The sequence below is a fragment of the Saimiri boliviensis genome, chromosome 7 (genome assembly GCF_048565385.1).
Source record: "Saimiri boliviensis isolate mSaiBol1 chromosome 7, mSaiBol1.pri, whole genome shotgun sequence".
Taxonomy (NCBI): Eukaryota; Metazoa; Chordata; class Mammalia; order Primates; family Cebidae; genus Saimiri; species Saimiri boliviensis.
The window spans coordinates 34,982-47,456 of NC_133455.1; the positions used below are offsets into that span (position 1 = coordinate 34,982).

The window sequence follows — 12,475 nt, forward strand, 5'->3', positions numbered from 1 at the left end:
TAAAGCTAAGATACGAAAATATAGAGGGAAATATGTAGCCCTTTACCTGAGGGGTCAAAGTGTTTCTGTTCATAAAGGCCGTTTTAAGTTTTAGTTTCAGATTTATCTTGTTATTTTAGTGCAGTCTAGGTGAAAATATTCTTTTGAGGCTGTAAAACACATGTTCCCATTTGGAAAAAAGATATTTCATTGACCATATATGTTTCTATTATGATTGTCGAGTGTTTCTTTCATCTAGAGGTTTATATTGCTAAAGAAGTTGCCTATGGTTATAGTTTGCAGCCAACAAGTTACCCTGAATTAGCAAAGGAGACTCTTGTTATAGGAATGCTGTGGTGTGAGGCTTAACCATGGTTCTCATATCTAATCATTTATAAATAAGATACAATACTAAAACATTAATTACTGAGCATAGCTAATTCAATTTTATATACTTTTGTCCCGTATTTTAATGGAGAGAATAAAGATATTTTGGCCTGTTAATAATTTTTTTTTTTTTTTGTATACAACACTGAGAAATTGTACTATGAGGAAACATCACTCTAGATGTCGGGAGAGATCATATACTCATACATTTTCCTTTTTTTTTTTTTTTTTTTTGAGACAGAGTTTCGCTCTTGTTACCCAGGCTGGAGTTCAATGGCGCGATCTCAGCTCACCGCAACCTCCTCCTCCTGGGTTTGGGCAATTCTCCTGCCTCAGCCTCCTGAGTAGCTGGGATTACAGGCACACGCCACCATGCCCAGCTAATTTTTTTGTATTTTTAGTAGAGACGCGGTTTCACCGTGTTGACCAGGATGGTCTCAATCTCTTGACCTCGTGATCCACTCGGCCTCCCAAAGTGCTGGGATTACATGCTTGAGCCACCGTGCCCAGCTCCTCATACATTTTCTAATCTACTATAGAATGTTAATATATGACAATTTAAAATTGTCTACTTCCTAGTTTACTCTGGAAAATAAAGATTACTAAGTGTTAAAGATATAATCTATACATAAATAAAATTACTAGAAATAACAGAATAACTAGAAACTCTATGCAAAGTATGCAGGAAAAGTAAGGCAAGTTATGCAAATAAAGTACGTTGTATTTTTTATAAGAAAAACTATACCAAATACACAAGTAAAAAGAGATATCTAACCTTCCCTGGGTTATATTTGAATTGGTAAAATGTTATGTTTTCAAAAATTATACAAAATTCCTGGAAATTTGTCAATGTCTTCCTTATTTATGCTATGTGCTGGTATAGTGTTATGAGTCATATTTTCAATTATTATTTTAAATGTCATATGCCACAGACAAAATTGAATATCCTTGTCAATTGTGGTATAATGAATTCTCATCAGGTCTTTTGTCATAGTCATTTCATGCTCTTTGTCATTTAGATATTATTTAGCCCTGATGCTTTCCGAAAAGCTCCTGCAATCAGCTATGGATCAGAATGTTCGTCTCCAACACAGGACTCCCTCTGAGACTCACAGAAAAGACTATGACAGGTACTCTGGTTACAGGTTTCTGATGATATTGCTCAAATAACTTTAAGACCATACACTTGACTCAGTGAAGCTTCCAGAAGTCTAGTTGAGAAACTGATGGGTTCATGACACGGCTAACCCAAGATTCGGTGAAACTGGAATTGAGTACATGGCACTGATTACACTGATGAAAATTGATTGTAATCTTATAGCTTCTTTTGAGCATTGCTGGTTCTTTGATGTTATAGTTTCTGGATTTAAGAAATCTCTTTCTCTTAAGCTAACTATAACTTACAACAATTTAGTAGATTACATTTATTTAAATAGAAATGAAGTATTTATCTTTTTTCTTGACTGCTTTCTCCATAATTTTGAAATTCTTACTGAACACTCTTATTTTCATGACAATATAGTTGTTAGCAGAAGTCCAATAAGAATCTGTTCACCTTAGAACAGGACATAGTTGGAAACTTTGTTTATATTATCAAGGCTTTTAGTGGAATATCATATTTAGCAATAGTGTACCTAAGATTAGCTATGACCAGCAATTTTAAGGAACTAAGGTTGATTTTTATGGACCCAATCCTTACAAAGCAGTCTGAGAAAAGCCAGCCTGATACCTAGATTACAGGATTCACATCCTTACAGGTTAGTAAGAAAGGTCCTTTCTTGTAGGCCCAGAAATTTGGGGATAGTTTGGGAGCCTCAAGAAGAGAGGAATTCACTCAAAGCTATTAGGACTGCAGCTGAAATTTGATAGTATGTTCTGGGCTTGGCTTTTAGCCTCAATAAGGCCTTTAAAACTCCAATCTGAGATTCTGTAGGAAAACTTGCAGCAAAGAAGCTTGAAAGCACCTATGTGATCAGCTCCTTTTCTTGCTGCACTTACATAAATAATCAGGCAAAATCTAACAAAACTAGACTTACTTTAAAACAAGAATAATCTGTGATTATCTATGATCAAAAATTATGGTTACTGCAGAGAGAAATTTTATATTTCAATGAAAAACGATAACTCAGCCAGGCATGGTGGCACATGCCTATAATTCCAACACTTTGTGAGGCCAAGAGTTCAAGACCAGCGTGGGAAACACGGCAAAACCCCGTCTCTACTAAAAGTACAAAAATTAGCTGGGCATGATGGCATGTGCCTGTGGTTCCAGCTAATCAGGAGGCTGAGGAGGGAGGCTTTCTCGTACCCAGGAGATAGAGGGTGAAGTGAGCTGAGCTTGCACCACTGCACTCCAACCTCGGCCATAGAGCCAGACCCTGTCTAAAAAAAAATTTTTTTTAATCGGAAAACTACAGCCCTTGTGGGTTATCAGATTCTAGTCTGGGCTATTTTGACCTCTTTGTAAACTGGATCCTGCCATCTCATGAATTTTGTCACATGATGATACAGGTGGAACAAGCAGCCAAGTATTGCCTCCCCTATTAATGTATCTATTGTCAGATAATTTGAAGGCCTCAACCCTGGAACAAAGAAGAGGAAGGTTTAGTCCCCAAAATGCATAACCAAATTGTAATACATTTATGCAATGGAATACTATTTCACCATAGAAAGGAACAAGCTATAAACTCAGATGAAGACACAAGTGATCTTTCATGCACATTGCTAAGTGGAAGGAGAATCCTCACAGTGTGAGGAGAATCGACACAGTGTGACCTCATTTAATGAGATTCTGGAGAAGGGAAACTACACAGATGGGAAGCCATTGGCTGCGTGGGGTGGGGGTTTTAAGTGTTCTATATGATACTTTAATAGTATATACCGGCCACTATCCACTTGTCAAAATATGCAGAATTTACAGCTAAATGGGTAAATCAAACTCTATTCAAATTAAATATTATTCAGGATGTGGAGTATCCCAGCACAGAATCCATAATGTGAAAAATAATTTAACTATGTTACAAATTACAATGGTTTGGATGTCGTTTGTCCCTGCAAAAATTCATGTTGAAATTAGACCCCCAAGGTGACAGTGTAGGGAGGTGGGGCCTAGTGGAAGGTGTTTGGATTATGTAGATTGATCCCTCATGAATAGATTTATGCTCTCCCATGGGGGTGAGTTCTGTCTGCTCTCACATAAATGGATTAAATCCTGCAAGAGTAGATTGTCAAAAAGAGTCTTGGTTCCTTGGCTTCCCTCGTGCTTTCACTCTTGCTGTGATCTCTGGTGCACCCCTTGCTCCCCTTCCACTTTCACCATGAGGTGAAAAAGACTGAGGCCCCGCCAGATGCAACTGCCCAATCTCAGACATTCCAGCCACCAGCATTGTGAGCCAAATGAACCTTCTTTACTTACAAATTACCCTGCCTCAGGTATTGTGTTACAGAAGCACAAAATGGACTAAGATGCAAATGTGGGAAACAACTCTCTGAAGGTGTAGGGAAAATGGTGCTGACCTAAGTCTCTTTAACAATGAGTAGAATCTGTAGGCTGAAGGAAAATAAACTCTACTTCATCATTGGATTCCACTTTATAAAGTCGCAGATGGTAGGAACCAGGTCCCTCACTGTTGAAATGGGAGGTTATAAATTAGCAAGGGGAGAAGGGTAGAAAGGTTCATGTGATAGTAGATCAGAGGTGAAGACATCAACATAAACTTATGTTTAGTTTAATACATACAGTTCCACATCGAAACCTTCCTAACTAGGTGTGTAAAGGTAGGCGACATACACACATATACTTCCTAGCATTGCTAATGAGAGACAAGACACAATGTGCTTACTCAGCAGCCAGATTTCTTTCTACCATTCTGAAAGAAATCAGGTTCTTTGAAGAAATGTGTGATACTAGAACTGGAACAGTAAATATATGAGCCAGGATAATCTCAAAGTATCAGAAAGTAAGAACTAAAAAAAAAATTGAAATATGTCAAAGGAAAATTGCAGCCAATAAAAAGAGCTACTGGTGGCCAACACAGGAATGAACTGTTCAACATACTGCTGCAGTGTTTAATACTAACTAAAGCTTCAAGTAATTATCTAGGTGTCTCCATTTGTGTGTGTAGGTGAATAAGCAAATGGAGTTGAATAGAAATCTCCTTTGCAAAAGATTCCAAATAATGTAGACACTCAGCCATCAAGAAGGTGGAGCTAACGCCTCACTCCATGAGTGTGGGCTTTGCTTATGTGTAAACTTGTTTTCACATTTTTTTCTTGTGCTGTGGATGTGTCCTGGGTGCATTCTCTAAAATGCTTTTCACCTTAGGCCAGGAAAAATAATAATAACCTTACAGATTCTATTTCAATTCATGGATATTTTTATAAGAGCGACTTTGTAAAATTATGTTCCAATGGCTGATTGACTCATTGTGACTGGATCACTTATTCCAAATACTTCTTGTCTTTATTTTTTTCCAATGTCTACCTTTTAGCCATAATACACCAGAATCAAATATTGGCCACTGGGAAAAAATATTCAAAGAAAAAAAGAATGTGAACTGAACTTGTGACCATGATAATTCAATGTTTTACCACAACACTTCCTAAAACAAAAATGTTTAAAAGGATATTCAAAGTCAATTTCCTCAATAAGGCTTTGCAGAAAATGAGGAAACTAGAGATACAAAATTGGCAGAACATCCTATGGGTGATTTTAGATGTTTCCATGTTTTATGGGGAAAAAATACTTTACCTTTAAAATAATTACAAAGAATTATTGGAAACCCAAACTCTGGAATGTTTCCAAATTTAGTTGAACTTCTATGTAATTCTGTCTATTTAGCTAGTCATGAAGTTGACACTTTTTAAAAAATCTCTGCCTTATTTGTGTAATAAAATACACAATGAATAATTAATGCTCATGGGAAAACATGTTAGACCTTGTGAAAAGAAAATAAATCTTGGGGACCCAAAATCACTAAGCTAAAGGGAAAAGTCAAGCTGTGAACTGCTTAGGGCAAACCTACCTCCCCTTCTATCCAAAGTCACTCATCTGCTCACCGAGATAAATGCATATCTGAATGCCTCATTTGGAAAGGGTAATCAGCAACTAAATGAATGAAATCATTCATCTTTATCTACCTATGATCTGGAAGTCCCCTGTTTGGCCTTCTTTTCAAGTTGTCTCACCTTTCTGGACTGAACCAATGTACATCTTACACATAATGATTGATGTCTCATGTCTCCCTGAAATGTATAAAACCAAGCTGTGCTCCTCCCATCTGGGGCACATGTTGTCGGGACCTCATGAGGATACATCATGGGTGCGTGCATCATCAAACTTGGCAAAATAAACTCCCTAAAAAATCTAAGGCCTGTCTCAGATTTTCGGGGTTCATACATGTAATGTAGGATGTTAATGTTTGTAAAACACACAGTATTCTATCTACTATTAAAACTATACTGCCAATTAACCTTAGACTTTCTCAACAAAATAAAAATGTTGATGAGGTACGAATAATATATTTAAATTTAAATAATGTTGCAAGTTTTAATATGCCTACTTTTTATTTTTTTAATATGCCTATTTTGACTACTTTAATGCTGTAAGAAAAATGAGTAATTAAAACATCAATAAAAGTGTTTACAGGGGGTGGACATGTTTCCTCCAGCCTCAGGATATGGGTGACTTGAAAGGCAACTGCCCATCCTGAGCTTTTATCCCAGCTGTCCTGATGGTGGCTCTAAGTGTTTCTCCTTTCTCTATATGAAGACCTCACCCCAAAAACAAACCCAAATCTTACAATACGTTAGGGCACGCTAAGATGATGAGCAGCCAAAGCCTCAGGCAAGAGATGCTTCTGAAAACAAGATTTGTAGAATATAATGTGTGAAAGTAAAGCCAGTGTTGGAGTTCCTTCCTCTGCACACGGGGAGCAGACAGGAAGCTTTTGCCTCACCTTCCTCACGTGGCCTGCAGTCACGTCTCCCCAGGTCAGACTTGAGGAGAACAAAACTTTGGTCTTCACTGTGGACATGCTACCAGGTGCTCCAAATCCATGGCCTCTCCTCAGGTGGGTCCTGAGGAGAACAAAGCTCTGCTTCTAATCCTAACCCCATCCCTAGACTTTGACCCTGACCCTAAACCCTGATCCATACCCTGGTCTATAATTCTGACCCTAACTTTGAAACTTTGACCCTGACTTTTATCTTGACCCTGACCTTGACCCCAACTCTAACCATACTTCCGGCCCTGACCCTGACCCAGACCCCAATTCTAACCCTATTATTATCACTACAATCTCGCTCTAATCTTACCCTCTAGTGCTAAACAGCTGTACCCAGAAGCACTTTTTGATTATTTAACTTCTTTTCCTTGAATTCTCTAAGGACATCCTAAAGGAGAGGTCATTATGTATTCTGCAGTCCCTGTGAGTGGCATGGCTTCAGATAAAAAGTTCTAATACTTTGCAAGACAGAAGTGTGAAGGGTAGCAGCACTGGGTTGTCAGGAATGCATGTTAGCATTCACGAGAGTCATTGGCACTGTTCTCCACATATTTTCAGTTCATTTTTTATGAATGCATTCTGAGTGTTCCATCCTACCTACTTAAATTTTTGCATGGCCACATAACCTTTTTTTTTTTTTTTTTTTTTTTTTTTTTGCCATTGGAGGTTAGAAGACATAATATGTGACTTCTTAATATGTGACTTCTTCAGGAGAAATCTCCAAGAAACAGTTCTATCCAGCATGCTTTTTGTCTTTTCTAGAGCAATGGGGATCTTACTGATGGTACCTCCTTCAGCCTCGATTCCTGTATTAGGACGACACAGCACAGAGCGACCACTCGCCTGACCCATGATGAGATGCAAATAAATGAGAAAGAAGATTCTTGAGCCACTGAAACTTGGAGGTTGTTTGTCACCGTGGTTTAACCTAGCCCCCACTGACTGATGCAGGGCTGAAGAATGAGTCAGAACTGGGTCTGGACATGTGAAGTGCACTCCTCCAGGCTAAGTAAAGTTCAAGTCTTGGTGCAAAGGTAACAGTGAGCACGATGTGTTATTAGCATGAGTGTGGGATACATAAGGTATGTCAGGTGAGAATAATGAGAAACTCAACTTTAAAAGACAGTGCCAGTTTGGACTGTGGAGAGATTCCAATGTCCTACTTAGCATTTGAGACTGTGATGGCTGAACAAACTCATTAAGAACCCTAAATGCATTTAAGAGATGAAGCCTCTGAGGCTTAGGGGTTAAGTTTCCCAAAGTCAAACAGAAGGTTACTGTCACACACGGACCCCAATACTACTGTGAGGCAAGTACTGGGAGTTAAGAAGCTGCCATAAATTTTCCAGGCAGAAAGTGGTAGAGCCAGGCCTTAAACTGAGGTCTGTGGTCACAAAGCTGATGTTTTGTCTACTAGGGCACAGTGTAAAATGATGTATGTTGAATAAGCAAAGTGCTACTTCCTTTCATTTAATAAACCATTGTAAAAAAAAAAAAAACTCTAAATGAAGGCTTGGGATAAATATTTGAGGGTGTGTCTAATATACCAATTATTCATCCTAGAATGGGCAGAGTTCTTGACCCCATTCTAGGGAGTCTTCCAAAAGAAAAAAGACCTGCATTTCTCCAATAACCCACATCCAGAGACTTTCCTGCACTTCTGAGCTGTGGCTAACACTCCTCACCTTTCATTCTGTCCTCAGTGTTTTGGGGAAACACCTTTAACTCTCTATGACTTACAGGCTAATAAGTGGCCCTTATAATTCCCTCCAGAGATAGAAAAGACTAATGATGAGGGAGTCCGAGCTCACGGCAGCAAGCGGGCATGTGTGCTCAGCAGCCAGGTGGCTCATCTGCTAGATTACTACATACGATGTTCTGCAATGTTGCTTAACACAACGGGACTCTCTCCCCACTCAGGTTTGATTGCTCACCTACTTCTTTTTCTGCCCTCTTGGGCTCCTAAAATGAAAAGAACTCAGGCCGGGGGCGGTGGCTCAAGCCTGTAATCCCAGCACTTTGGGAGGCCGAGGCGGGTGGATCACGAGGTCAAGAGATCGAGACCATCCCGGTCAACATAGTGAAACCCCGTCTCTACTAAAAATACAAAAAATTAGCTGGGCATGGTGGCACGTGCCTGTAATCCCAGCTACTCAGGAGGCTGCGTCAGGAGAATTGCCTGAACCCAGGAGGCGGAGGTTGCGGTGAGCCAAGATCACGCCATTGCACTCCAGCCTGGTAACAAGAGTGAAACTCTGTCTCAAAAAAAAAAAAAAAAAAAAAAAAAAAAAAAAAAAAAGAACTCTAGGGTGATACAGTGAGTCAAAGGAGTGCCAACCGTATCACAGCAAAATAAAGATCCCTAAAAAAATTCCTGGCCTAAGATGACAGCCTTGGTTGGGTTAGTCTGAATGTGCTAACAGTGGACATGGGAGCATTAAAGAAGTCAAAATGTTCACATTAAAGAACTTCCGCACAGACCACAAGAAAAGAGGGAGGAATGGAGATGGCAGCACGAGTCCCTAAAATAAAAGCAGATGTTTTGAGATCAGTTATATTCTTTCCACAAAAATTAGAGACAGAAACCAAAGTTTAGCCTGAGGCGACAATTAACTGGGCAATAAGCCAGAGGCACATGTGGCATAGACAGATTTAAACATTTTCCCTTATATTAATAGAAATACTAAATTAATATCATATAAGTATAAACACTTGGGTCTACAGTAGTTTTAAAGATCTCACAAATGGGTTTGGCTTTTGAAGGTTAGCACTGATGGTCCAGATAACTCATTTTTGTCCAAAAAGAGAAACAGAGGAATTCATTTTGTTCCAGAGAGAGAAAGAGAGGAATTTTTCGGGTCCCTTCAGGAAGGCATCTGGCTTTGCCTCGCCTTGTATGTTTGAACTATGCATACGGCAGAAGACAGAATTTCACAGATTTAAGGTGTGAAAAGTCACTGGGTGCTTTAAGAAGCCTGGGATTCTTCTTGGAAAAATAAGTTTGTGGAGACAAAATGAGTTGGAGAACGTTGTTATTGAAGTGAAGCAGAATTGCTTTTAGTAATCTGATTACCCTCACCCTCACCTCCTTAACCTCTAACCCTAAACCCTAACCCTGTGACCCTAACCCTACCCCTACCCCAATTCCTCATCCTACTCTTTAGCCCTGACCCTTGACCCCAACCCCTTAACCCCAACACCAACCCTAAACTTAACCCCTAACCCTACCACTAACCTTAACCCTTTACATCTGCTCAGATTCTCTAGCAAAAGCAGGGACCCTTGGCTCCCAGCTGTACACCACTGCATCTGGCACAGGACTCCATAGCAGTCCCCAAATAGGCACCTGAATGCCCACTGTGCCAGCCATGCAGTGGAAGCCCGTGCTATATTGTCACCTCCAGAACCAGGGCCCAGCACCTGCATCAGGCTGCTCAGGGCTGAAGTGAGCTGGGACACCCGAGGTCTTCATAAGACCAAGGCTATCTCATGCCTCATGTCACAGAGCGAGACGCAGGCCCAGCAGCACTGCACGCCCCCTGCTTCCCTCCGTGGCAGCTCGGCAACCTTCCAAGTAAGTGGCCTTCCCTGATGACACTCCAAGCACAAAGCACTGAACTTTCACACAGTGAGGCTGCACACATTATTCTGTGTAGATACCCACTTAGGCCGCTGGGAGAAAGGGTGGTAGAGGGACCCTCATGTTGCCCTGTGGTATGCATGCTCTGGTTTATATGACTGCAAGCCATTTACGAGAAACTCAAGCTGAAACACTACTTGTTTCGAACGTTTTGTCGGGAGAGAATTTAAAATGTATGCTCCCAAACAAGCTAGCCACAGAGCACACTGACTTAAGAGGGGAAGTAGTCAGTGTGCCTCCGTATCAGCCCTAGAATTGGAAGATTGGTGGAGAAGAACTGGGATGTTGAGGGGTACTGGATACTTGCTGGACACCAGCCTCCCCTCACCTAAGCTTACAGACAGCCCAGATCCCGCCTGATAAATCAGACATTTTAACACACACAGCTCGCAATAGCAGTACTTAGAGAGGCAAAACTCTAAGGCAAAGGATTGTCTCAACTCCTTGGTGTCTCAAGGAACTAAAACACTGCCTAGCACAGGTGCACCATCAACCTTATCACTGAATACTCCTCTATATTTTATATATCTTTGATACTGGAAGTGATGTGATAAATGCAGTGGACTAACGACCTTTGAGATCTCTTCACGGGATCCTATCTGGTGGACCCCCAGATCTGCCAACACAGAGAAGGCATCGCAAACATGTGCAGGAAAGAGGCCAGATAAAAACTGTCTCTCAGCCTCAAAGTGGTCTGGCAGTCACAGGAACGGCCACGTGGGGTCTGGCCCATACCAGGAGTAAAGCTTTTGGCTTGAGGCACCCCACTGCACCTGCAAAACCAAGTTGTGCCTAACAAAGAAGAATCAGCCAGCCTACTCCCCCTAATGAAAGATTCTCCCCGGGGCCTGACAACTTGGGGGTAATTCCTCCCTCCTCAGGCTTGGTCCCAAGGTATAAGACCACATGCACGAGCAGCATAGGTCAGCAAGCGAGCAGAAGCCAGAAAAGGGCAGGCCGGAAGACAAGGAGCCCCTGAAGATCAGGAGAGAGGCTGCCTAGGTACCATGGAGCAGTTACATCAGACTGGAACACGTTCCATTTACAGGAGATTAGAAAACCCCAGCCTCACCCTCACTTGGGGCTGACACCCTTTTAGGCCTCAGCCCGTCTGCACCCAGGCACTCATGAAAACAGCATGTTGCTCCACACCACCTCAAGCTGTTTGCTGGCGCTCTTAGGGTTCGAACCAATAATAGAGCATTGAGCCTAATATCCCAGGTGGTAATCCAAGAGCGATATCTGCGTGACACGCCTCCTCCTCCACCCTCCATATCCAAGCAATCACCAAGGATACAAGCCGGCCAGGCAAGGTAGCTCATGCCTATAAACCCAGTACTTTAGGCAGCTGACACATGTGGATCACCTAAGGTCAGGAGTTCGAGACTGGCCTGGCCAACATTGGAAAAGCCTGTCTCTACTAGAAATTCAAAAACTAGCCAGTGTGGTGGCAGGCGCCTGTAATCCCAGCTACTCAAGAGGCTGAAACAGGAGAATCACTTGAACCTGGAAGGCACAGGCTGCAGTGAGCCGAGATCACACCATTTTACTCCAGCCTGGGCAACAGAGCAAGACTGTCTCAAAAAAAAGAAAAGAATTAGTATAATTTTGTCTCCAGAAGAGGGGTCTTGTCCCAGGCCCCAGCAACAGGATTTTGGATCTCACACGAAATGGAATTTACGGCAAGTCGCACAGTCTAGTGACGTTAAAAGGGTTTCTTAGCCACTACTAAGTGACAGAGCAGGGAGTCCTCAGAAAGCAAGAGGAGGAACGCACCTGTTTTAAAGAAAAAAAAAATTTTGAGACAGAGTTTTACTCTTGTCATAATGACATGATCTCGGCTCACTAAAACCTCTGCTTCCTGGGTTTAAGGATTCTCCTGCCTCAACCTCCCAAGTAGGTGGATTACAGGTGTGCACCACCACATCCAGCTAATCTTTTTGTATTTCTTTTCCATTTTAATTTATTTTTATTTTTTTATTTAATTTTTAAATTCCATTCCTGTAGAAACTTCCAAAAATTGCCAATGCCGACTATATTTGCAGTCATCATTGTGGGGTATTGGGAAAAGTTTTCAATTAGCCATAATCGTAACTCAGATAAACCTCATTGGCTACAATACTGCCATTGTGCAAAGCTATTTTTTTTTAATTTTTAGTAGAGACTGGGTTTCACCATGTTAGCCATGCTGATGGCCAGACATTAACGTACAAACAAAATTACTTAATATTCGTTTATATAGGTTATTAAGAATAGTGTTGTCTCTTATGCAGGATTATAATCAGTTTGTGTCAGGCTATTAGTATTGCTACTTTTCTTTGTTACTATTGATTTTAACAATAATTTATTAGTGTACTATTACCTTTAAAACTTATTTTTAAATTAAGAATACTTTTGGCTTAAAGTACTAGTATATTTTTATAAGTTTTGGGTCTTTATTTAGTTATTAACTTGTTCCTGCAAC

At 40.8% G+C, this 12,475-nt stretch overlaps 1 non-coding gene across 1 annotated transcript; it reads right to left on the reverse strand.

Moving 5' to 3' along the window:
* Positions 1 to 12,009: 12,009 nt before the first annotated feature.
* Positions 12,010 to 12,150, reverse strand: LOC141585235 (U4 spliceosomal RNA). Its single transcript, XR_012518632.1, has one exon. It is a non-coding gene; the product is annotated as a U4 spliceosomal RNA (small nuclear RNA).
* Between the last annotated feature and the right edge of the window lie 325 nt (positions 12,151 to 12,475).